Source organism: Bos indicus, chromosome 8 (assembly GCF_029378745.1).
Source record: "Bos indicus isolate NIAB-ARS_2022 breed Sahiwal x Tharparkar chromosome 8, NIAB-ARS_B.indTharparkar_mat_pri_1.0, whole genome shotgun sequence".
Classification (NCBI taxonomy): Eukaryota; Metazoa; Chordata; class Mammalia; order Artiodactyla; family Bovidae; genus Bos; species Bos indicus.
Window position 1 is genome coordinate 43,823,559 of NC_091767.1, and position 27,427 is coordinate 43,850,985.

Here is a 27,427-nt window from a genome sequence, read left to right on the forward strand (position 1 = left end):
GCTTTTCAAGCCTAGTCATCACTCCAGGGCCTGGAGTATACAATTCCTCTTTTATCTAGAAGGATTCTTCAGTGACCTTTAAACCCAGGAAAGCTCAGGCCTGCTGGTTCCAGGTACCTCTTGATAGGGTCAAGGGGGGGATGGAAATCACTTAACATTACCTGATACAGGAGACTGAACTTTGTCAACCAGCTACTATAGTAAACCAACACTTCACACTGCTGTGTCTTGCCCAAAGAAGGAACTGCTTCTTGGATTCCATTTTTCAAATCATATATATATATAAAAAAACACAGTACTTTATTTTTAAACTACACAGTATATCATCACTATTTCCATATCATTCCATTCATCACTACTATCTTTTCTCATTCAATATGACCTGTGCTTAAGGGCTCACTTGGAATGGGACTGAGATCCCACAGAGAATTTGTATTTTATATACTTCTACACCATGCTCATTTATTAGGATGATCATGCATTTATAATCAAAAAAGTCTTTGATAAATAGAAACTCTAGCCAAATCAAACCTTTAGCCTTGTTATTCTTGTGAATTTATCACAAATAAATAATTTATAATGGCCTGAAGAAGTACCAAAGACTACATACAATCCACATTTTTAACTTTAGGAAGATGGTTTATAGATTATGGTATTTTAATATTATTAAATACTATTTATTGTTATAATTGTAAAGGCTTTGTAAATGAATGGAAATCTGTACCATCTTAGGTAAAAGTAGTACTCCAAATACACCACATAACTAAAATGTAAACTAAATGTATGTAAGAAAGATGAAATGTTATATTAGAGTAGTAGAATTTATATATAATTTAAAATATTTCACTGATTTTCTTTAACAAATAAATATAAAATACCTGCTACACAGTGGTTCGAGGAAAATTAATTTTACCATAGTTACAGACTAAGATACTGACCTACATCTCCTTTATTTAGAGTTACCTTCATTGGAATTTACAAGCCTCCCTAAATTTTGCTGAAGTTCACTAAAGAAGTTCCAATGACTTAAAAGATAAAACATAGTAGCAGAATCAAGGTCTACAGGGTCTCTCTAAAATGGACTTGAGGTAGGGATTAGAAATTTAAGGAATTCTTAAAATTTACAAACAAATCCATTTAAAATATAAGTCATAAACCTACCAAAGTTCTTTCTAAATAAAAATACTTCAATGGTATCACAAAAACATCATAATGATTAGTTTAATAACATATAAATTTTTTCTAGTCAAACCCAACTATTAGGTGTGGATAGTCTTTTTAAAACATTTTTATTGTTTCAACTGACTTTCCAAAGCCTTAGGGGTCAAGTTTTCTCCCCTTCAGATTCTCAGAACATAAGGATTTTCAGTGATCTTTCAGAATCTCAAGTCCCAGTAGGTAGATGGACAAGAAGGAACAGCAGGAGGCCAGTGGTGACCCAGAAAGCTACCAAGAAGTGTGAGTACGTGCTCATGTGTTGCTTCCCATGCTTCCATCCAAGAAAATGCTGTATCGAAACGATGGGTGTGAATGCATCCATTATGCATTATCACCACTGCCTTATCCCACTCATAGACTCAATACTGGCTCAGCTCACCTCCCTTGGCGACAATCTGGACTGTCAACTGGGGTGGAGGCTCTTAAGTAACTTTACGAGTTGGCTTCATCTAGGTAGCTTCTCAGGTGTGTTTCAAGGGTCACACCATAAAAACTGACAACATTTTGTGAACAATGTGTCAGGTCTGTTTATCCCCTTGGTTTGAAGAAGGACAGACTGACCAAATCAGCCCAGCCTGGGTAATGACTACATTACTCTGAGGTAGAGATTGCAGATACAGCCCACCCTTGTGATCCTCAACTCACTTACAGTTTGCACACGCAAATACCCTCAAGTTAACTATCTTCATCTCAGATGCTCTAAGACAATCACCTTTTCCCAATATAACACTGCGCTGCAATTCATGGAGTTGCAAAGTGTCGGACACGACTGAGCAACTGAACTGTACTGAATATAGCATTGTTCAATAGAGATTTTTTTAAAAGCCAAAATATTTCTTTTAGGTCTTAAAGAGAATACACAAATACTAATAAAGGATAGTTGACTTATTTATTGACATAGAATGTGAAACACATCAAATGAGTCATTTATGTTGTAACTCTCAAAGTTTTATACTCTTTACTTCAAAGATTCCATGGTATTAGATACATCACATAGATACACACATACACATGGAAATTTTCAAAGGGTGAACAAATGATGTATACTATGCACAACTAACTAAGGATAGCAGAAACATGAAAAAGGAGTTGCTATGGTGCTTCCCAGCAACCAGCCTAATTTCAATACCACATCTATCCCAGTGCTTTTTTCTTTGCCTAAAAGTCCTTGCCACCTTACCAAGTGCTTCCCTCCAAGCACAGGAAGTTAAGAGAACAAGGAAAGGGAGAAGTTACAGACATCCTTATAGCCCTGGAAGTAAATATTTCTAGAACTCTACTTCTGGGTTGGGTGAAGAAAGTAAGGCCGGCCCTTCTGGACTGGGGTGAGGCAGGTATGTGCAGCTGATCCTGGAACTGGGTGGAAGCAGGAATCTGCACAAGAACCAACAAGTTCACAGGAGAGGCAGCGACTGAACGTGTGTTTAGCAGTCTTCACCATCTGTTTTCAAGTGGATTAAGATTTGCCAAATTTAACCTTAGTGCCATCCTGAATGACCCAACAGCATGCAAAGGGATTAAGGAAGGTGAAAGAGGGTATCATTTACTGATGACCAGTCTAAGAGTCAGTTTTAAAGAATGATCCAAGAAAAACTCCTAAACTGGAATTTCACTCCCATCCCCAAAGTTTTTCCTAAGGATAAAACACTTAAAAATCTGTGTTTGTTTTCTACATTTGTGATTCTACTTCTGTTGTGTAAATAAGTTCATCTGTACTCCCTTCTTTTTAGATTCCAGAAAACAAACTTATGGTTACCAGGTGATAATGGGGAAAACAGATAAACTGCGAGGCTGGGATTGACACACACACACTACGATATATAAAACAACTAACTAATAAGGACCTACTGTACAGCACAGGGAACTCTACTCAATATTCTGTAATGGCCAATATGGGAAAAGAATCTAGACAAGAGTGGATATATGTATAACTGAGTCACTTGGCTATACAACTGAAACACAACATTGTAAATCAACTATACCTCCAATACATTTTTTTTTAAAGCTACTAAGGGAAAAAAATAAAAATAAAAATCTGAATGGATGATTATGCTTTACCAGTTTCTTCAGGGAGAGGGGGGCCCAGGGAGGCCTCCTTCCCTAGCTCCTTCTTTGCCCTATAGCTATGCTCAACCTGGACCAACCTGGACCAACTGGATCAACCCACTCACTTCCTGGGTAAATATGATCCTGTTTTTTTTTTTAAAACTTAGAATTTTCTTATAGCATGTCATCCACAGCTATTCATTTTTTTTAATCTCCTCACCTCTCCAGCTGCAGAGAAGGGATGTGTGTGTGCATGTGCATATAATATATATTTACATAAATATAAATATGCATATATTTCTTAGTGTTTATGTTCTTTCACTTCTTTATCCCTTTGTCCAGGCTGATCACCTTACCTACCACAGGAGGGCTTCTTTGTTTTTCTCTCACTCCTTGAAGCCCAGTGTAGATATTTCCTCCTCTAGGAAGCCTTTCCTGATTTCCTCACTCACCCCACGATAAATGCCCCTTTCTAGTGCTTTCATAGTGCTCTATGCATAACTTCAAAGGGCTTAACATACTGTTAAGATTTTGTTTTTACTGCCTTTTTTTTTTTGGTTCTTTCTTCGATTAATCCATTAGTTTCTTTGGGGGATGGAGTCTTCTATTTCTTTACTCCAGCACTGACCCATATAGCAAATAATAACTACCTAAAAATCCTTGCTCCATGCTTGAATGAGTTCCACTTTGCTCATATACATGTTGTTGGTAACTGCCCGTATTTTATGCAAAATGGCATACTTAAATGCCTCCCTTTCATCACTTGGAAATCAGATATTATTTCCCTCATGAGATTGCCCTATAGAATCACTGATAGGGAAGATTAAAAAGTGATTAACAGGAGGAGTTCAAGTTCTAGTCTCATACTTTCTATATGCAGCATCTCTTTGAAAACATTTTAACCATAAACTTACAGTACATACACGTTACAAAATATATTTAAAACACATCCTTATAGCAAGACATTTTGTAGTGAAATGTCTTTTAGACTCTTCAGCAGATGGACCTGATGTGCTCCAACCACAATACTGTGAAACTGCTTACTTCACTGCATAGAGTAGTTTTCCCATGTGTGCCATTCTCACTGCTATTCATTCTTCAGGTTGTTGTTAGCCACTAAGTCGGGTCTGACTCTTTTGCAACCCCATGGACTAGCCTGCTGGGCTCCCCTGTCCATGGGATTTTGCAGGCAAGAATATTGAAGTGGGTTGCCATTTCCCACTCATTCTTCAAGACCCCAAAGCAAATGCCACTCTTCCATGGAGGCTTCCTCAATCAAACTAGACAGAAAGCATCCTCTAAAGCATCCTCTAGTCTCCTACAGTGTTCTTTGCCTTATTTGTCTTTGTATCATCCACCACAGCATGATGTCATGTATGTATATGAGCATATCCAACAGATGCTCAACAACTACCATAGCAACAATGGCCCTTTACAGTTCTTTGTATGTATGATAGACAAAAACGAGAAACAGACTAAATATTCAGCATCAGGGGGACAGCTTAGCAAGAACCATGGCACATAGCACAACAGCATATTATGTTCCTAAAATATGACTTCTGTCCATTTATGAAAACATGCACATAAAATAATGCTGTGTAGAAAAAATACACAAACAGAATATGAATGGTGGTCCAGTTTTTTTAATTTCTGGGTATACATTTACCAGGCAATTTTAAGTTAAATAAACTTGACATTAATTCATGTTATTTTTTGTTTACATTCATATTATATCACATGACACTCATCTTAAATTCTTCTGCATTTAATGTGTAGCCAGGGTGGTCTCACTACCTTAGAAATTATCAAAAACATCCCCAGTGACCAATGCCTAAGAATCCTCTTAAGTGCTTTAATACTGCTTCAAGTCCAAATTCTCAACAGACTTAGAGGAGCTTTACTTGTTATTCAGTAGCTGCTATGAAATACACCCTATCTGAAACCATCAAACCAAGTCATACAAAAAGCCAACTCAAAGCTAACCTCTGTACCCTTGGCTATGTTAAGAGCAAGGGATTCAGTCAGTATGAGTGTTAGGGCAAGCCATGGAGACCAAAAAAAACCAAAGAAAAAAGGATGAGAACCAAGAGGGTGGGGGAGGGTGTCTGTCATTCCATCACTGCCCGCTATCTGGGCCTTCCCCTTCCAGGGACTGCATGCAGCATGGACGGCAGGGCTCACTCTCCGTCCATGCACACCTGAACTCACTGCACTGGGTCACGAGTCCAAATATTCTAAAATAAGGAAATTCTAATGACAAAAAAAACGTTTCATGTCAAATATTTGACTTTAGGGAGTCAGACCTCAGTGTTCTACTTACATCAGTTCTTCCCAAGTTTTAAGAGTCTGCAAATGGCACATACTTGATTTTAACAATCTTTTCCCTACATTTCATTTTCTAAGTCACTTCCTTAGGTGTCACTTAAAATACAAGGCAGTAGTAATAAGATACTTCCCATCTCTGATAAAAAACGGACTTGGACTAATTTCTTCTTCCCAACATGGTAATGTTTTCAATAGTTTTTTAGTACAATGACAAGAACTTTCTCTGAAAGATTAGTTGTGAGTGGGTGGTTCTACTGTCTGCCTCAGCTGCACATATAGTAAACATAAAATGCTCTGACAATTTCCATTTCCTAGTGGAAGTGTCACTCACATGAAAGTCACATGACTTTTTCTATACAAATCCAATAGTCAAACAGAATCTTTTAGTGTTTCCTTGTGATTGCTGTGTTTATGCTATCCTTCACTTCTCTTTTTAGCCTAAGAAGGAAATTTTCAGACTACATAAGCCGGATAGCTCCTTCACATCCCAACCCATCCATCACAGCAAAATCCTTTAATATCTTAAGTCCAACATCTACAACCATACTTGTCCAGAATCTGTAAGGCAGGTTTTTAATGATATGCCAGATGAAAACCCATCCTCCTCCTTTTCTCAAGACCATTTTCTTCCAAAAGAATATCTCATCATGAGCTCAGTGTCATCAGATGCTCACACCTTAGCAATTTAGGAAGGGTAACTGTACATGGGGCTGAAGTTAGGGCTTTTTACTTATCCCAGGTATGTTCCCAGTTGCATCATTCTGCCAGGCTTCCTGAATGCAAACTGTACACCACTAATGGGTGTGGGGTGAAGCCACGGGCACTCGTACCAAAGGTCAAGGCAGTCACAACTGATTTATATTTATAGTCCACACACGGCCATATTTAGTGCTTCATTTTGTCTGCCATTAAATACAATACTCTTCCAGTTTGAAGCAGGAGTCTACTCACAGGAAAGAAAGTCAGTCTAAGAGAAAAGTTATGTTAAGGTTCAAGAAAAAGTATGATTGTATCATCTGGGAGCAATATAACTTTCCTCATACCTAGTATTTTATATCTAGGAACCAAAGGCCTGACAATAGCTAAGCCCAAAGGAAAAAAACCCTAATATTAAAAAATCATTTAAAAAATCCTGGCACAAAGACAGAAATATAGATCAATGGAACAAAATAGAAAGCCCAGAGATAAATCCATGCACCTATGGACACCTTATCTTTGACAAAGAAGGCAAGAATAAACAATGGAAAAAAGACAATCTCTTTAACAAGTGGTGCTGGGAAAACTGGTCAACCACTTGTAAAAGAATGAAACTAGAACACTTTCTAACACCATACACAAAAATAAACTCAAAATGGATTAAAGATCTAAACTTAAGACCAGAAACTATAAAACTCCTAGAGGAGAACATAGGCAAAACACTCTCTGACATAAACCACAGCAGGATCCTCTATGACCCACCTCCCAGAATATTGGAAATAAAAGCAAAAATAAACAAATGGGACCTAATTAAAATTAAAAGCTTCTGCACAACAAAGGAAACTATAAGCAAGGTGAAAAGACAGCCTTCAGAATGGGAGAAAATAATAGCAAATGAAGCAACTGACAAAGAATTAACCTCAAAAATATACAAGCAACTCCTGCACTCAATTCCAGAAAAATAAATGACCCAATCAAACAGTGGGCCAAAGACCTAAACAGACATTTCTCCAAAGAAGACATACAGATGGCTAACAAACACATGAAAAGATGCTCAACATCACTCATTATCAGAAAAATGCAAATCAAAACCACAATGAGGTACCATTTCACGCCAGTCAGAATGGCTGCGATCCAAAAGTCTATAAGCAATAAATGCTGGAGAGGGTGTGGAGAAAAGGGAACCCTCTTACACTGTTGGTGGGAATGCAAACTAGTACAGCCACTATGGAGAACAGTGTGGAGATTCCTTAAAAAACTGGAAATAGAACTGCGATACAACCCAGCAATCCCACTGCTGGGCATACACACTGAGGAAACCAGAAGGGAAAGAGACACGTGTACCCCAATGTTCATTGCAGCACTGTTTATAATAGCCAGGACATGGAAGCAACCTAGATATCCATAAGCAGATGAATGGATAAGAAAGCAGTGGTACATATACACAATGGAGTATTACTCAGCCATTAAAAAGAATACATTTGAATCAGTTCTAATGAGGTGGATGAAACTGGAGCCTATTATACAGAGTGAAGTAAGCCAAAAAGAAAAACACCAATACAGTATACTAACACATATATATGGAATTTAGAAAGATGGTAACGATAACCCTGTATGCAAGACAGCAAAAGAGACACAGATGTATAGAACAGTCTTTTGGACTCTGTGGGAGAGGGCGAGGGTGAGATGATTTGGGAGAATGGCATTGAAACATGTAAAATATCATCTGTGAAATGAATTGCCAGTCCAGGTTTGATGCATGATACAGGATGCTCGGGGCTGGTGCACTGGGATGACCCAAAGGGATGGTATAGGGAGGGAGGTGGAAGTGGGGTTCAGGATGGGGAACACATGTACACCTGTGGTAGATTCATGTTGATGTATGGAAAAACCAATACAATATTGTAATTAGCCTCCAACGAAAATAAATTTATATTAAAAAATAAATAAATAAAAGGAAAAAAAACATTGAAACAAAACAAAAAAATCCTTTGAAGTATTTTAGAATATAAAAATACTTTGAAGGAAAGGCAATCATAGAGACATTCTCATCTTTATTGACATGAAGATAGCCACAGTATATACTATGTGGAATGAGCAGTGAACTCAGACAAAATTCAGACCATTCTCTGGCTAAATGTGCAATCCTGGATAAGTCATTTAACCTGCCAAGCACTGAGTTCCATTTCTAAAAAATTAGGAGGTTAATGCAAAGAAATAGAGGAAAACAATAGAATGGGAAAGACTAGAGATCTCTTCAAGAAAATCAGAGATACCAAAGGAACATTTCATGTAAAGATGGGCTCAATAAAGGGCAGAAATGGTATGGACCTAACAGAAGCAGAAGATATTAAGAAGAGATGGCAAGAATACACAGAAGAACTGTACAAAAAAGAGCTTCACGACCCAGATAATCATGATGGTGTGATCACTGACCTAGAGCCAGACATCCTCAAATGTGAAGTCAAGTGGGCCTTAGAAAGCATCACTACGAACAAAGCCAGTGCAGGTGATGGAATTCCAGTTGAGTTATTTCAAATCCTGAAAGATGATGCTGTGAAAGTGCTGCACTCATTATGCCAGCAAATTTGGAAAACTCAGCAGTGGCCACAGGACTGGAAAAGGTCAGTTTTCATTCCAGTCCCAAAGAAAGGCAATGCCAAAGCATCAGACTACCGCACAATTGCACTCATCTCACACGCTAGTAAAGTAATGCTCAAAATTCTCCAAGCCAGGCTTCAGCAATACGTAAACTGTGAACTTCCAGATGTTCAAGCTGGTTTTAGAAAAGGCAGAGGAACCAGAGATCAAATTGCCAACATCTGCTGGATCATAGAAAAAGCAAGAAAGTTTCAGAAAAACATCTATTTCTGCTTTATTGACTAGGCCAAAGCCTTTGACTGTGTGGATCACAATAAACTGTGGAAAATTCTGAAAGAGATGGGAATACCAGACCACCTGACCTGCCTCTTGAGAAATTTGTATGCAGGTGAGGAAGCAACAGTTAGAACTGGACATGGAACAACAGACTGGTTCCAAATAGGAAAAGGAGTTCGTCAAGGCTGTATATTGTCACCCTGTTTATTTAACTTATATGCAGAGTACATCATGAGAAACGCTGGACTGCAAGAAACACAAGCTGGAGTGAAGATTGCCGGGAGAAATATCAATTACCTCAGATATGCAGATGACACCACCCTTATGGCAGGAAGTGAAGAGGAACTCAAAAGCCTCTTGATGAAAGTGAAAGGGGAGAGTGAAAAAGTTGGCTTAAAGCTCAACAGATCTTAAAGATCTTCAGAAAATGAAGAACATGGCATCCAGTCCCATCACTTCATGGGAAATAGATGAGGAAACAGTGGAAACAGTGTCAGACTTTATTTTTCTGGGCTCCAAAATCACTGCAGATGGTGACTGCAGCCATGAAATTAAAAGACGCTTACTCCTTGGAAGGAAAGTTATGACCAACCTAGATAGCATATTCAAAAGCAGAGACATTACTTTGTCAACAAAGGTCTGCCTAGACAAGGCGATGGTTTTTCCTGTGGTCATGTATGGATGTGAGAGTTGGACTGTGAAGCAGGCTGAGCGCCGAAGAACTGATGCTTTTGAACTGTGGTATTGGAGAAGACTCTTGAGACTCCCTTGGACTGCAAGGAGATCCAACCAGTCCATTCTGAAGGAGATCAGCCCTGGGATTTCTTTGGAAGGAATGATGCTAAAGCCGAAACTCCAGTACTTTGGCCAGCTCATGCGAAGAGTTGACTCATTGGAAAAGACTCTGATGCTGGGAGGGATTGGGGGCAAGAGGAGAAGGGGACGACAGAGGATGAGATGGCTGAATGGCATCACTGACTCGATGGACGTGAGTCTGAGTGAACTCCAGGAGTTAGTGATGGACAGGGAGGCCTGGTGTGCTGCGATTCAGGGGGTCGCAAAGAGTTGGACATGACTGAGCGACTCATCTGATCTGGTTAGGATAAAATGAGATGATATTTGCAAACTCCCCAACACAATGTCTGGTATACGGTGCCTATTTAATAAATTATTATAATTAGCTTCATCATCATTATTTATCATATCTCCAGGAAAGAGTTGGAATAAAGAACCCAAATAATCAGAACAATACTTGTTTGCTACTTTGAATATTACCTCTAACTTTAACCTTAAACATATCTATCAACTGTACCCCAAAGTCAAGATTCTATAGGATGAGAAGGTTTTTTTGCTGAAATATAGGGCCAATGACACTCCACCTGCTTCCTCAACCATGACTTAATGTAAAACAAAAGCATGTATGGAAAGTTTAAAACAATTTTGGAAATTTTAAAAGAGAAAAATTTTAAGTGCATTTTCTCTTTTTAATTAAAATAGAACACATTAATACTAACACAATAAATAAAATATTTCTCTGTTCTAGATGAGGGAAAGGAAAAGAGAATGATGATTGATGTAGGAACTATTCAGAACAAGCAACTACTAAATGTTAATGTGGTGTCTCTCCACATAACTAATTACAGGCACCAGGAACAAGTCTCAAACTACTGATCTTTAAACTGGATGCAAGACACCCAACCTATTCTTTGTAAATTCTTTTGGCTGATTGACCATACAATGATTAGTTATCAAAGCTACTTCAAGCTCATTTATGGCTGCAAAGATAATTTATACATTTAAGTGTCAAGATATAGCCAGGTATATTTTCAAAACATTGTAACACTAGGCTTTATTTACCAGCTAAGGATTATACCATATTATACCTAATCCTACTCTCAAATTAAAGTATATCAGAAGTGGGAACAATATGAAAATTTCTTACAAAATGCCAAAGCCAAGAGGAAAATGTACCTGAAAAATTCACCTTTTAAAATTATGATATAAACTTGATTCTTGTTGAAAAAGGAACCAGAGACACTTTCTCTCTACATAAGAAACAGTGGTAAAACCCACGAACGAATTTTGAAGTAGAGCAAAATGCTTAGGAAGATCATTATCACTGTAGACAAACATATTTGCAACTATTATCATCTCAATCATCATACATAAAATATGCCTTGAATTATGCTTTGTTTTCACAGAAACTTCTAGCCAAAAGAGTTTGGATATAATAACAGAAATACAGAGGACCAAAAATTATTCTGATTACTTTAAAATACGGAATGGACGGAAAATGGAGTCAAAAATCCAGAGAAACTGATACTATGTAACCACTCACTAAAAACCACATCACTTTTGCTGTATTCTTCCCCTAAAAGCATACTGCTACTACTGCTAAGTCACTTCAGTCATGTCCGACTCTGTGTGACCCCATAGACGGCAGCCCACCAGGCTCCCCCATCCCTGGGACTCTCCAGGCAAGAACATTGGAGTGGGTTGCCACTTCCTTCTCCAATGCATGAAAGTGAAAAGGGAAAGGGAAGTTGCTCAGTTGTGTCTGACTCTTAGCGACCCCATGGACTGCCGCCTACCAGGCTCCACCATCCATGGGGTTTTCCAGGCAAAAGTACTGGAGTGGGATGCCACTGCCTTACATAACCTCAAAGTAAACATCAGAAAAGCTCAAATTCATAGTGGCACCCCACTTCAGTACTCTTGCCTGGAAAATCCTATGGATGGAGAAGCCTGGTGGGCTGCAGTCCATGGGGTCGCTAAGAGTCAGAAACGACTGAGTGACTTCACTTTCACTTTGCACTTTCATGCATTGGAGAGGGAAATGGCAACCCACTCCAGTGTTCTTGCCTGGAGAGTCCCAGGGATGGGGGAGCCTAGTGGGCTGCCGTCTATGGGGCCGCACAGAGTCGGACACGACTGAAGCGACTTAGCAGTAGCAGTTAGCACTGCTCAAAAATATTAGTAGCAAGATCATGAAAGACAAGGAAAGGCTGAGGAACTGTCACAAAGTATAGAAATCTAAAGAGACAGAAAAACTAAATGCAGTTTGGATCCTGGAACAGAAAAAGGACATTAGTATAAAACTGTATGTAATGCTAATAAGGTCTGTAGTTGAGCTAAAAGTATCTTATCAACTTAAAATTTCCTGATAACTGATAAGAGCACTATGGTTATGTAAGATGTTAACATTAGGGGAATCTGGCTGAAGGGTATACATGAACTCTGTATTATCTTTTGCAACTTTTCTTCAAGTCTAAAATTTGAGAATAAAATAATTTTTATTATTTCAAAATAAAAATGTTTTTTAAAAAAACATATGGTTGAGGAAAGCAACTGTTGTATCCTTACTTCTCGCTTCCATTTGGTCTTCTTTACTTTGAGCATATTTTTTTATGAAAGCATATTCTTTTATGAAAAAAAAAAAGTGTATTCCTCTGCTTTACCTAGTTAACCACAGACAAGCATAGAAAGGTATGAGGTAAGATTCAGTGTGAAAAAATATCACAGTGACCTTCCCCCAAAATGAATATGGTCTGCTTTCTGGAGTTTAGCTAAGCTTTTCAGTTAGTCTAGAACAAATCAAAGTCTAACTTTAGAACATGTTAGCAAATTCCCAAAGTGGTCCTTCTTGGATGGCCAAACAAGAAAATACTAGGTGTTCAAAGAATCTGTCAACCAGGCAAAAGATCTTTTGGCATAAAATTCAAAGATATTTAAGAGTGACTGCCAGCAATGGGTCACTTTTAAAGAAAGATATGTTAGGAGTGGGGTGGGGTGTACAAAAGGCAAAAGAGAGAAAAGCTCAAGAGGTGTCTATGTGCTACTAGCTGCTTCCTTACCTGACAACAGTAAACTGGACTGACAGTGAATCTTAAAACACCTTGTTCACAAATCTCACAAACATACCAAAAAGGATTTTATTACTTACATTCTATTTAGATTACTACATTTATTAGTATATTACATGGGTTAGTCACACTCTTTCCTCCTCTTTCCCTCAAACATTTAATTACTCATTGTGATGCTCTTAGATAACATTAAATAGCATCTATGCCCACAGTAGATAGGCACTTAAAAACAAAAACAAGATCACTTACTGTCCATCAAAAGATATATGCACTTCTTTTGCCTAAGTAATTTTATTCACAGGAATTTACCTTAAAGATATACTCATACAAGTATACACTGATGAAGGTAAAGATTGTTATTTTTTGCAATGTTTAGAACAGAAAAAAACTGAAAACACACTAAATTCTCATTAAAATATAACTTTTAAACAAAACAGTACAAAAAGGTACTCTGCAGCATTTAAGAAGAATAAGGTCCATCTAGATGTACTGACAAAGAATGTATTCATAATCTATAATTAAGTAAAATAAGTTAAAATGTAAACAAAATATAAGTCTACAAAAAAGTGAATATGTGTATATATATATTATATATATATGTATATTGTATATATAATATATGAAAGGATGTATACCAAACTTAAGAAGAATCACTCTAGGAAAACATCTGTAGAGACAGTGGGGTTCTTAACTAATTTTTAAAATAACTAGTGGAGATCATTCTTTTACCTTTAAATTTTAAAAAAGTAAAAATAATGTATAAGCAGTTGTGTTTCTATACATCGAGAACAAACAATCTAATTGAAAAAAACAAGAAAACGATTTATGATTGTATCCAAAGAATAAAATACTTAAGAATAAATTTAATGGAGACAAAAGACTTACACACTGAAAACTACAAAACACTGCTGAAAGAAAATAAGGAAGACCCATATAAATAGAAAGATATCCTATGTTCATGAATTAGAAGACTTAACACTGCTAAGATGACAACACTATCTCATATCATCTATAGATTCAACACAATTCCTATCAAAATTCTCCTTTTCTCCAGAAATGGTAAAGCTGATTCTTAAATTCATATGGAAATAAAAGGGGATCCTGAATAGCTAAAATGGTACCGAAGGAGAAAAACAAAGTTGGAGGACTCACATTTTCCCAATTTCATCTTACTACAAAGCTACAGTAATCAAAACAGTGTAGTATTGGAATAAGATTAGGTATATAAATCAATGGAGCAGAACTAAGAGTGCAGAAACAAACTCTTACACACATGGCCAACTGGTTTTTCAAGAGGGTGCAAAGATTCTTCAATGTAGAAAGATAAACTCTTCAATAAATATGCTGAGACAATCAGATATCCATACACAAAAGAATCCAGTTGGATTCTCTATCGCACACAGTATGAAAAATTAACTCAAAATGGATTAATGTTCTAAATATAACAGATAAAAGCATAAAATACTTAAAAGAAAATAAAAAGGTGAATCTTCCTGACTTTGGATTAGGAAGCAATGGACTCTTAGATGTGACCCCAAAAGCATGTCCAACAAAGGAAAAATAAAGATCCTTGAGCTCTTTCAAAAAAAAAAAAAACAAAACTTTTGTGCAAAGGACATTATCAAGACACTCCTGGGCATATATCTGGAGAAAAACATGATCCAAAAGGATACATGCACCCCAATGTTCACTGCAGGACCGTTTACAACAGCCAAGACATGGAAGCAACCTAAATGTCCATCGACAGATGAACAGACAAAGAAGATGTGGTACATATGTACAATGGAATATTACTTGGCCATTAAAAAGAATGTTATAATGCCATTTGCAGCAACATGGATGGACCTAGAGATTGCCATACTGAGTGAAATAAGTGAGAGAGAGGAGAAAAACTATATGACGTTCCTTATATGTGGAATCTAAAAAGAAATTATATAAATGAACTCACAAAACAGAAAGAGACTCATGGGAAGGGCAAGTTAGGGAGTTTGGGATGGATAGGTGAACACTGCTATATTTAAAATGGATAATCAATAAGAACCAATTGTATAGCACATGGAACTCTGTTTAACTTAATGTGGCAGCCTGGATGGGAAGGGGGTTTGGGGGAGAATAGATACGTGTATATGTATGGCTGAGTCCCTTCAGTGTTCACCTGAAACTATCACAACATTGTTAACAGGTTATACCCCAACACAAAATAATTTTTTAAAAAAGTGAAAAGACAACCTAAAGAATGGGAGAAAATATTTGTAAACTATATATCTGGAAAGGGTCTAATATCCAGAATGTAAAACAACTCTTACGACTCAACAATAAAAACAACGCAGTGTTAAATAGGCAAAGGACTTGAACAAACACTCCTCCAAAGAAGATATGCAAATGGCCAATAAGCACATGAAAAGATGATCAACATCATTAGTTACTAGGGAAATATAAATCAAAACCATAATGAAATAGCACTTCGTCTTAAAAATGGCTATAATTTTTTTTAATAAAGGAAAAATAAGTGTTGGCAAGGATGGAGAGAAATACGAACTTTAAGCATTGTGGGTGGGAATATAAATGGTTCAGCTGTTACAGAAAACAGTTTGGCAGTTTTTCAAAAAAGTTACACAGAATTACCATATAACCAAGCAATTCTACCTCTAGGTATATACCTCTGAAACTGAAACCAGGAACTCAAATACTTATGCACCCGTGTTCACAGCAGTGTTACTCACAACAATGAAAAGGCAGAAAAACTCAAATGTCCATCAATGGTGAATGGATAAACAAACTGTGACATATCCATACAGTAGAATATATTATTCAGTCATAAAATGGCTGATACATGCTACAACCTGGATGAGCCTCAAAAACACACTAAATGAAAAAACCTGACACATAAGGTCACATAATGTATAACACTTACATGATATATCCAGAATCATGACATAATAGAGACAGCACAGAAGGGGCTGCCAGGAGCAGTGGCAGGAGGAAACAGGGAGTTACTGCTTAATACATCTAGGGTTTTTTTTTGAGGTAATAGAATGCTTTGGAACTAGAGAGAGATGGCTGCTGCATAACACTCTGAATGTGATAAATGCCACTGAATTGTTCATTTTTAAATGGTTCCTTTTTTGTTGGTGGTATTATGTGAATTTCATCTCATTAACAATAAATACAACTTTAGAAATAATGTACAGGTAAGATCAAAACACCATTGCCACTGAGTTACTTTACCCTGGAATAGTAAGACTGATACCAGTGTGGAAGGGCATTTTCGGCACGCAGATGCCTCTCTGTGGAACACTCTAGATAAAGGACTGTCACCAGGGAGAAGAAGACATACTGAAAACCAGGGACTGTAGGTAAGCACTGTCCCCGGGGCAGCAAAATGATCCACTGCCTGAGACACAGCCTGGTTCAAGTTAGGATAAGGGCTGAGAGGACAGATGGCCCTGGATGCCTTCAGTCTCTCTTCTCTCCAAACAATCTATAACAATGAACTTCTAAGAAGTACCACCCTCCTTTACAGGTGAGGAAACTGAACCATAGCTTAGACACAGGACGCTGGGGATGAACCTGGAAAAGACGTAACTGATTTGGTATAAAAGCTTCTTGTTATCATTTTACCAAGTTCTAGAAATCAGCATTTCTCCTATTCTTTCAGTACAAATATTCTCACTAGTAATCTATTTGGAAAAACACTCTAAACCAGCAGTAGAATCGCTTTGCAGTTGATTCTCTGGTTCTGCTTTTTGTGGTGGGAAATCCCCTTCAGAGTGCATTCACACCAGAAAAAGTAATATCCTTTTAGTTACTTGTTTTCTGGGTCACATTAATTAACTCTTAGTTAATCCTTCTCAACAGGTATCAACAACTGCATTTTACTTTAAGCTATTTGCTTTGGCCATTTCATGTGATCATTAGGATACAAGAAGGCAGCTTCTCATAACTTCTTAAAATCAAACTGTTTCTGTAACAAGAAAGAGTGATATGAGAACTTTTATATCTTTGTCAATTCTCTTAATTTGGAATAAACAAATTATCATCAATACAAAGTGGCTAAATTAAAAGATTTTTTTAATATGTTAGAGGAGGCTGGAATAAAAATGACACGGAATATTAACTCTCCAGACTTGTACTTCAGTTTTCTCAAAATTTTCCACATTTTAATGGTCATTATTAAATATTAAAAAAGATTGCTGGGAGAAATATCAATAACCTCAGATATGCAGATGACACCACCCTTATGGCAGAAAATGAAGAGGAACTGAAGAGCCTTTTGATGAAGATGATAGTGAAAAAGCTGGCTTAAAACTCAACATTCAGAAAACTAAGATCATGGCATCTGGTTCCATCACTTCATGGCAAATAGATGGGGAAACAATGGAACCAGTGACAGACTTTATTTTCTTGAGTTCCAAAATCACTGCAGATGATGACTGCAGCCATGAAATTAAAAGATGCTTGCTCCTTGGAAGAAAATCTATGACAAACCTAGACAGTATACTAAAACACAGAGACATTACTTTTCTGACAAAGGTCCATATCAGTTTAGTTCAGCTCATTTCAGTTGCTCAGTCATGTCTGACTCTTTGTGACCCCATGGACTGCAGCACACCAGGCTTCCCTGTACATCACCAACTCCCGGAGCTGACTGGGTCTTTTCCAATGAATCAGTTCTTTGCATCAGGTGGCCAAAGTATTGGAGTTTCAGCTTCACCATCAGCCCTTTCAAAGAATATTCAGGACAGATTTCCTTTAGGATTGACTGGTTTTATCTCCTTGCAGGTCTGTATAGTCAAAACTATGGTTTTTCTAAGTAGTCATGCACAGATGTGAGAGTTGGACCATAAAGAAGGCTGAGTGCCAAAGAACTGATGCTTTTGAACTGTGGTGCTGGAGAAGACTCTTTGAGAGTCCCTTGGACTGCAAGCAGACCAAACCAGTCAATCCTAAAGTTAATCAGTCCTGAATATTCATTGGAAGGACTGATGCTAAAGCTGAAGCTCCAGTACTTTGGCCACCTGATGCAAGGAGCCGATTCACTGTAAAAGACCCTGATGCTTAGAAAGACTGAGGGCAGGAGAAGGGGATAACAGAGGATGAGATGGTTGGATGGCATCTCTGACTCAACAGACATGAGTTTGAGCAAACTCTGGGAGACGGTGAAGGATAGGGAAGCCTGGTGTGCTACAGTCCATGGAGTCACAAAGAGTCAAACATGACTGAGCGACTGAACAACAATAAATTTCTAAAATTGTGGAAACTAACAGTTATTACCCCATTCAATATATTTGAATATCCAAAAATTTCTACACTTGTAGATTTGAGTTATTTCTCTACTTCAGCTCATTGGACATCAAGATATTCTACAAAATGTAAACAATCTCAAGCTTATTAACATTTTAAGATTTTAAAGTGTTTCTGCTTCTCTTCAATCCATGGCAGAACTGGTTCCCATCATTTTATCAAGAGTTCCTGAAATGAGAACTCTGTGTTAAGGTGGAGGATTTAGAGACTTACAAAGTCAAAAAGAAATCATAACTCCTACATTTTTAATCATCCATCCTCCTGGTGTATGATTTACCCCATAATTCCCACAAGAAAATGAAGAAAGTTTTGAAGAACGAGTTATTTTCAAAGTAAATCTTACAGTCAGCCTCTGTCAATCATGTTAGCCTTTTCCCCTGGTTAGCCATTCTCCACCTCCTGCCAGAAAACTACACCACTATTTAATTGCTTTGTGACTTCACATTTTATTAAGAGGCAGAAAAACATAAAGAGCTAAAACAAGGAGATAAGCCCACTGCCGTAAATTGTCCCCTTAAGCAATGAAACTTGCCTCTCTAGTGTAATAAGGTGGGCACTGTGGAAAAACCCCGACAAGTGCAATTCTGCATAAGTCCAGAGCCCCCATCACTTACAGAAACCCTTATAGTTCTCTGGACTGCAGTGCCATAGATCAGAACCTGGGGCAGCCAACTTGCATGCTTTCGAATGCCAGTGTGAAGGGCATAGCCCAGTGAGTCAATTGCTCTCCACTCTACTCCACCTCAAATTTATTTTCTATTCTCATGGACCAAAAAAAGGGTGGGAGGCAGAAGAGAAAGAAGAGAGACAAAGTTGTAAAAAAAAAATGCAACCTGAGAGCATGCCATCTGCCATCCTGTTTCCCCGGAAATCAAACTACTTGTTATGTAACTCAGTGCAATAGTTGAATGTTCACCCTCGTGAACTCTGAAGAATTTTTCCTTTCCTACTTTACTGGCTTTCCTGTAAGTCTCCATTCCTTCCTCTGTAGTGAGATGGGTATCATTATCAGATCACACCACATTCCTGAATGTGCCCTAGTCCCTAACCTCTGGAAGATTATATCCAGTGACTCCCACAAATTAAGTGAGCCTTAGTGTTTAAAGCCCTGAGAAAATACCAACTAGTAACTTCTCTAGGATGCTGCCAGCCAGAACACAAAGGGTTCAAGTGTTTTTAAAGCCCACTGATGTGTAGAAGAAAGTGGGTTTAAGACAGTTTTCAGGAAAAGCATGCAAGTATATGAGTGGTGTATATGTGTGTGTGTGTATAAACATCTAATATATTTAGTAAGCATTAAAAAAGTCAGGAAAGGTATACAATAAACTCAGCAGTGGTTATATTAAGGTATGGGATCAGAAGCTGGGATGCAAGAGTCATTTTTTTTTCTGTATAAATGCTTTATGGCTTGAATATATGCCAATGGATATGTATTATTTCTGTAACTGATTTTAAAAGCTAAAATATGGAAGAGAATGGTGACTAAAAAAAGAAAAAGAATGGTGACTAATCTTTTGAAACCAAAAATCAAAATACATGTTCTACCAAAGCATTTCTGTCCCTCATTTAAGTGCAAGAGGCAGTTAACTAAAAGTAATTTAGTCACTGGAAAATTGAAGTTTCCAGGTTTCAATAGTTGGGTGGTTTTTTTTTTTTTTTTAAGGTTGACATAGTATCTAAAACATGACTGTCAAAATTTCAAGATTGTCAAAATTGTCAAAAAAAAATTCAGGTTTCATAAGGTTGTTGTTGTTGTTCAGTCGCCCAGTTGTGTCTGACTCTTTGCTACCACAAGGACTGCAGCATGCCAGGCCTCCCTGTCCCTCACCATCTCGAGTTCGCCCAAGTTCATGTTCATTGCATTGGTGATGCCATCCAGCCATCTCATCCTCTAATGCCCTCTTCTCCTTCTGCCCTCAATCTTTCCCAGTATCAGGGACTTTTCCAATGAGTCGCCTGTTCACATCAGATGAACAAAATACTGGAGTTTCAGCTTCAGCATCAGTCCTTCCAACAAGTATTCAGGATTGATTTTCCTTAAGATTCACTAGTTTAATCTTCTTGCTCTCCAAGGGACTTTCAGGAGTTTTCTCCAGCACCACAACTCAAAGGCATCAATTGTTTGGCATTCTGTCTTCTTTCTGGTCCAACTCTCACAACTGTACTTGACCACTGGAAAGACCATAGCCTTGACTATACCGACCTTTGTCAGCAGAGTAATGTCTCTGCTTTTCAACACTCTGTCTAGGTTTGTCATAGCTTTCCTGCCAAGAAGCAATTGTCTTCTGATTTCATGGCTGCAGTCTACATCCACAGTGATTTTGGAGCCCAAGAAGAGGAAATCTGTCACTACTTTCACCTTTTCCCCTTCTATTTGCCATGCAGTAATGGGGCCAGATGCCATGATCTTAATTTTTTTAATATTTAGTCTAAAGTCAGCTCTTTCACTCTCCTCCTTCACCCTCATCAAGAGGCTCTTTAGTTCCTCTTCACTTTCTACCATTAGAGTGGTATCAACTACACATCTGAGGTTGTTGATGTTTCTCCCACCTATCTTGATTCCAGCTTGTAACTCATCCAGCCTGCCATTTCTCATCATGTGCTCAGCGTATAGGTTAAACAGGGTGACAGCAGACAGCCCTGTTGTACTCCTTTCTCGATCCTGAACCAATCAGTTGTTCTATACAGGGTTCTAACTGTTGCTTCTTGACCCGCATACAGGTTTCTCAGGAGACAGGTAAGATGGTCTGGTATTCTATTCTCTCTAAGAGCTTTCCACCATTTGTCATGATCTACACAGACAAAGGCTTTAGCATAGTTGATGAAACAAAGAAGGATGTTTTTCTGAAATTCCCTTGCTTCTTCTATAATCCAGTGAATGTTGACAATTTGATCTCTAGTTCCTCTTCCTTTTCTAAACCCAGCTTGGACATCTGGAAGTTCTTGGTTCACATAATGCTGAAGCTTAGCATGCAAGATTTTAAGCATGACCTTACTAGCATGGGAGATGAGTGCAATTGTCCAGTGGTTAGCACATTCTTTGGTACTACCCTTCCTGGGGACTGGGATGAGGATTGACCTTTTCCAGTCCTGTGACCACTGCTGGGTCTTCCAGATTTGCTGACATAATAATGCAAACCCTTGATGGCATCCTCCTTTAGGGATTTGAATAGTTCTGCTGGAATTTCATTGCATCCACTAGCTTTATGAACAGCAGTGCTTCTTAAGGCCCTCTTGACTTCCCACTCCAGAATGTCTGGCTCTGGGTGACTAACCACATCATCATAGTAATCTGGTTCATTAAGATCTTTTTTAATACAGTTCTTCCATGTATTCTTTCCATCTCTTCTTGATCTCCCCAGCATCTACTACGTCTCTACCATTTTTATCCTTTATTCTGTCCATCTTTGGGTGGAATGCTCCCTTGACGTTTCCAATATTCCTGAAAAGAACTCAAGTTTTTCCCCTTTTGTTGTTTTCTTCTATTATCAAACATGGCTCATTGAAGAAGGCATTCTTGTCTCTTCTAGCTATTCTTTGAAACTCTGTATTTAATTGGATATACCTTTCCCTCTCTCCCTTGCTTTTCACTTCTCTTCATTCTTACACTATTCGTAAAGCCTCCTCAGATAACCACAGTCATAACGTAAGATATTGAGCAAATAGAATAAGTCCCTAAATTGGCAACATTATGTCTTCCTTCCTCTTGGAAATTAGGCCATGATGGGTGTCCCTCCTGATGGTGGGCCAGCACACTCAGGAGGAATTTGGCTTAAGTCAATGAATAGTTTGTATTTACTTTTTGAAAAAGGACTACCCAAGAAGAAAAAAAACAAAGACAAGAAACAAAAAACAACATCGCAGTCCCTAAGGACTATAGTTTGGGGTGGACCTCTCTTTGAAAGAATTACAAAAATTTCAGTTGGCTACGCTTTAGGGAAAAAATGAATTTTCATTCATATCTCAAGTTATACTTTAAATAGTTTCATACAGATGAAATATTTTAAAATGTGAAACAGAGCTATAAAAACTACAATAAGAAAATACAGGTAGATTTCTATGCAATCTTGTAGTTAGAGATGTTGCTATTCATTCAGTCATTCTACAAACACTATGTGCTAATAAGCATTAGAGACCCAGTAGATCACACAGACATAATTCCTGTCCTGATGGGAGTCACAGGCTAGAAGGGGAAATAGGAAAAAGAAAATAAATGAAAAGTAACTGCATATTGATGTATGCCTAAAGGGGAAAATCCTGCAGACTTATGACATTGAGAATACTAGAGGGAAAGACCAGTGCTGAATAGGAAAGCATTCTGCCTCAGGTGAAACGTAAGGTGAAGTCTGAAGAAAGAGGACTATGACAACAGCTAACCACTCATATTCTTGTTCAGGCAAGGTTGAGCTTTGGACTTCCCAGGTGGTTCAGTGGTAAAGAATCCACCTGCCAATGCAAGAGACACAGGTTCAATTCTTGGGTGGGGGAGAGCCCCTGGAGAAAGAAATGGCAACCCACTCCAGTATTCTTGCCTAGAAAATCCCATGGACAGAGAAGCCTGGTGGGCTACGGCCCCATAGGGCTGCAAAGAGTCGGACATGACTTAGCAACTAAACAATAACCCACTCGTGTTCACTCTATGAATAAGGTAGTTTTCTAAGAGCTGTGCATGAATTAACCCACTTAATCCTCTTCAACAAGGCGAGTTAGATACTGTTACAGTGATGACTCCCATGTTACAGGTGAGGACAAGGAGAAGCAGCTTGCCCAAAGATGCAGAACTAGTGAACATGGAAGGCAGGTGAACCCCAGCAGCATGCTCTGGAGCTCTTCTTCTTGAAACTGGCTCTCTAGAGGAAGAGTCTGCCATAAAGAAGGTACATGAGTACACGTGTGTGTACAAGCACATGTTCCAAGCAAAGGAACAGCACCTGCAGAATAGTGGGAGCAGGAAAGAGGTTGACATGCTCCATGAATTGAAAGAAAGCCAATGTGGTGGGAACATGGTGCTCAAATATGAGTGACAGCGGTGAGATCAGACAGCAGGCAAAGCTGGATCATGCCAGGTCTTGCAGGCCATGGTTAGGAGAATGCCACGACTGGCTTAGGCGGGGTGGGTCAAGATGTGATTACACTTAACAGAGATCACTCTGCTATGTGAAGAACAGACTATGAGGGAACAATACCAAGGCCTTCTTGCTTCATAATTAGTCTATGTGGAACCACAGAAAAAAAGATTCAAACCATATAAAATTAAATACTTACTTTAAAAAAAAAAACTGTACAAAATTCAAAGGCAAAGGAGACAGACATCTATAATATTTTTTACATTTAAAGATAGTTTACAATAAAAAGATTTGCAAATTAGCAACACAAAAAGAAAAAGTCCCTTTGGAGAAATGTGCAAGGAATATGAACGGAATATTCACAAAAGAAGAAATACAAATGGCTTATAAATATATGATAAATGTTCACTTGTGCATACAACTGGAAAAGATTTTTTTAATTCTGTGATCTAATGTTAAGAAGAATCTAGGAAAAGAAAACACTTATATACTGTCAGTAGATTATAAACTGGTTGTTTTCCAGGTAATATAGAACAAAAACCTCTTTCTTGACTTTATATTAAGAATAATTAAGGGTAGCCTCAAATTATAGTTAGGAGGATACGCACTGACACATGTCTAGAGGGAGATATTTTAAGTACATACATTCCCTAAACCACACTCTTTATCTACCTTTAATAATTATGCAGCAATGACACTGATATGGAGAGAAGTTTCCAAGGTTGCATATTTGTATTTAAATTTTTTATGTAAGCATATACACACAGAAAAACCTCTGGAAGAATAGGGATTTAATGACGGTAGGACTATGCATTTGCTTTTTATTTTTTTTTTTATTTTATATTTTCATACAGGTTTTAAAGGTTACACTCTAATTTAGTTATTACAAATATTGGTTCTATCCCCCATGTTGTACAATACATCCATGTAGCCTATACTACACACAAGGCTTTGTATGCATACACACAAAGTGTATCTTTGTTTGCATTGCCCACTCCTTCACCTCTACATTGCCCTTCCTCCCTGCTTTAGTAACCACTAATCTGTTCTCTATATCTGTGAGTCTGCTTTTTTTTTTTTTTTGCTATGTTCACTAGTTTGCTGTATTTTTTTGGTGATATAGGTGATAATGGCTTTTAACACCTATGAGTGCTCAGTCTCTCAGTCATGTCTGACTTTTTGCTACACTAGGCAAGAACACTGGAGTGGGTTGCCATTTCCTCTTCCAGGGGATCTTCCTGACCCAGGGACTGAACCTGCATCTCCTGCACTGGCAGGCAGGTTCTTTACTGCTGAGCCTCCGGGGAAGCCCTTGTAGGAGACAGGGGACACGAGTTCCATCCTTGGATAGGGAAGATCCCCTGGAGGAGGAAGTAGCAACCCACTCCAGTATTCATACCTGGAGAATCCCATGGACAGAGAAGCCTGGTCGCTATAGTCCATAGGGTCACAGAGTCAGCCATGACTGAGCACACATGCATTTACTTACTTACACAACTGATACAGTACTTATCTTTCTCTGTCTGACTTATTTCCCTTAGCAGAATGCCCTCAGATTCATCAACACTGCTGCAAATGGCAAAATGTCATTCTTTTAACTGAGTAGTATTCCATTGTGTGTGTGTGTATATATATATATATACAACACCTTTATCCATTCATTTGTTGATGTATATTTAGGTTCCTTCCACATCTTGGCAAGTATAAATAATGCTCTGCTGTGAACACTGGGGAACAAGTATCTTTTTGAATTTGTGTTTTTGGTTGGTGTTCGTATTTTTTTATATACCCATGAGTGGAATATGGTAGTTCTATTTTGAGAAACTTCCTTATTGTTTTTCACAGTGACTGCATCAATTTACATCAACAGCTTAAGATGGTTCCCTTTCCTCCAAACTCTCAACAACATGTGTGATTTGTGTTCTTTTTGATGACAGTCATTCTGACAAGTGTGAGGTGACAGCTCACTATGGCTTTGATTTGCATTTCCCCAACGACTAGTGATGTTAGGTCATCTTTTTATGTGCCTGATGGCCAACGGTGTTCCTCTTTGGAAAAATGTCTATTCAGTCCTCTGCCCATTTTTTAATCAGGTTGTTTTCTTGATGTTGAGTTGTATGAACTGTTTATGAATGTTGCATATTAATCCCTACGTAGTCATATCATTTGCAAACATTTTCTCCCCTTCAGTAGGTTGTCTTTTCGTTTTGTCAATGGTTACCTTTGGTGTGCAAAGGCAATATGTTTAATTAGGTCCCATTTGCTTACTTTTGCTCTCACTCCCTTTGCCTTAGAAGACAGAGGTGTCTATCCTCTGTCTCTTCCTTCTCTCCTCTCTGCTTGCTGCAAAGAAGGGGCCTCCTCTGGCCAGGTGCTCAGCCAGCCCATGGTCCTGCAGTCCTGGCCCCTTCAATTCCCTGCTCTCTTCTTGACCTCAATACCCATGCCCCTTCCCTTCCCTCCTCCCTCCTCCCTGGGTCCCTGCCTTCCTTCCAATATGTCCTTACCCTACTCTGCTGCCTCCTCCCACGGCATCCCTCTTTGCTCCTTCCCTTCCCGGTATGTTTCCACCCCTGGGCAGGTGTCCATCTGTACCTCTTCGGCCTATCACTGTGTCCTGTAGCATCAAGAGTACAGATTTACAGTCAGAGGCCTGGAGCACACACTCAGCTCTGCCAGAGTCCGCTTCCATGACCTCAAGTGAACAACTCTCTTAATTCCTCCAAGTCAATTTCTTCCTCTGTAAAACAAGGTTAATGATACCTGCTCCACCTCCCTCAATTATGTTTGAGGATCAAGCAAGATAATGCATGTAAAAGTGCTCTGTGAGGTTATAAAGCACTTTAACATTCTAGTTATTCCTGTTACTTCTCTCCCCTCAATATCCTGACCGTGCATCATCAAGGGAGCCTGACCTTCAGGCTGCTCATGGTGTTAACATGTAATAACAATGTCAGCATCTGCAGTTTCTGCTGTAAATTACTAATTCAGTAATGATCACATTTAATTTAAAACAAGTACAGTTGACCCTTGAACAACATGGGAGTTAGGGGTGCCAACCCTCCACACAATCAAACATCTATAGTCGGCCCTCCATCCATGTCTGCCTTCCTCAGAATACAGAGTTGCACATCTGCAGGTTCAATTAGCTACAGATCATACAGTACTGTAGTATTTACTACTGAAAAATCTGTGCACCCATGCAGTTCGAACCCATGTAGTTCAAGGGTCAACTGCATATAATCTATGGTTTTTTAGTTACATGAGCATGGACTTTTGGAAGATAACAGCAGTAGTCAACAATTACTGAGCTCAAACCAGGAGTCATGCACTTGTTCTAAAATTGCTGATCAATTGTTCAGTTGTGTCTGTCTCTTTGCAACCCCAAGCACCACCCCAGGACAAGGCTTTATTATTATTTCCACTTTTTGATGGGGAAACTGAGGCAGAGCAATACTGCCATGATTTGAACCCAGGCATCTAGCTCTAGAGTCCATGCTTTTATCCACTGTCCTGCAATGCCTTTAATGACTAAGTGAGGTCTACAGTGGAGGGAGAGAAACCAGTCAGGAGGCTAAGGCTCGAAAGGATTAGAGACAAGAAGATGGACCTCACCTGCACTCTTTTAAAAAGGCAAATGAAATTATTCATTTGCCAACTACCTATGTTGTTGAGGACTTAGGGTCATCAGGTACTTCCATATTCTGCTGGTGGGAATATAAACTCCCACAACCTTTTGAGAAGGCAACTAGCAGAATGCATCAAACACCTGAGGGATTCCTTCCCACACCGTGGGCTGACTCAACAATGCCACTTCCAGCAATCCGCCCTAGACAGATAATCATGGACGTGCATAAGAGATGTTATTACAATGTTGTTTCTGAAACTGGGTAAAACAACTAAATGTCCAACAAAAGGAGATGAGGTAGAGAAACCATTATATACCAATATCAATGAACACCTTCTAATGTGAAATGATGCTGTAGAAAAGAAGGTAAAGCACATTGTCAAGGGAAAAAAGCATGTAAAAAA

At 38.5% G+C, this 27,427-nt stretch overlaps 1 protein-coding gene across 3 annotated transcripts in view; it reads right to left on the reverse strand.

Moving 5' to 3' along the window:
* The window catches only part of KANK1 (KN motif and ankyrin repeat domains 1), a 215,114-nt gene that overhangs the window by 109,800 nt on the left and 77,887 nt on the right, over nt 1-27,427 (reverse strand). The gene's annotated exons all lie outside the window — the stretch shown is intronic.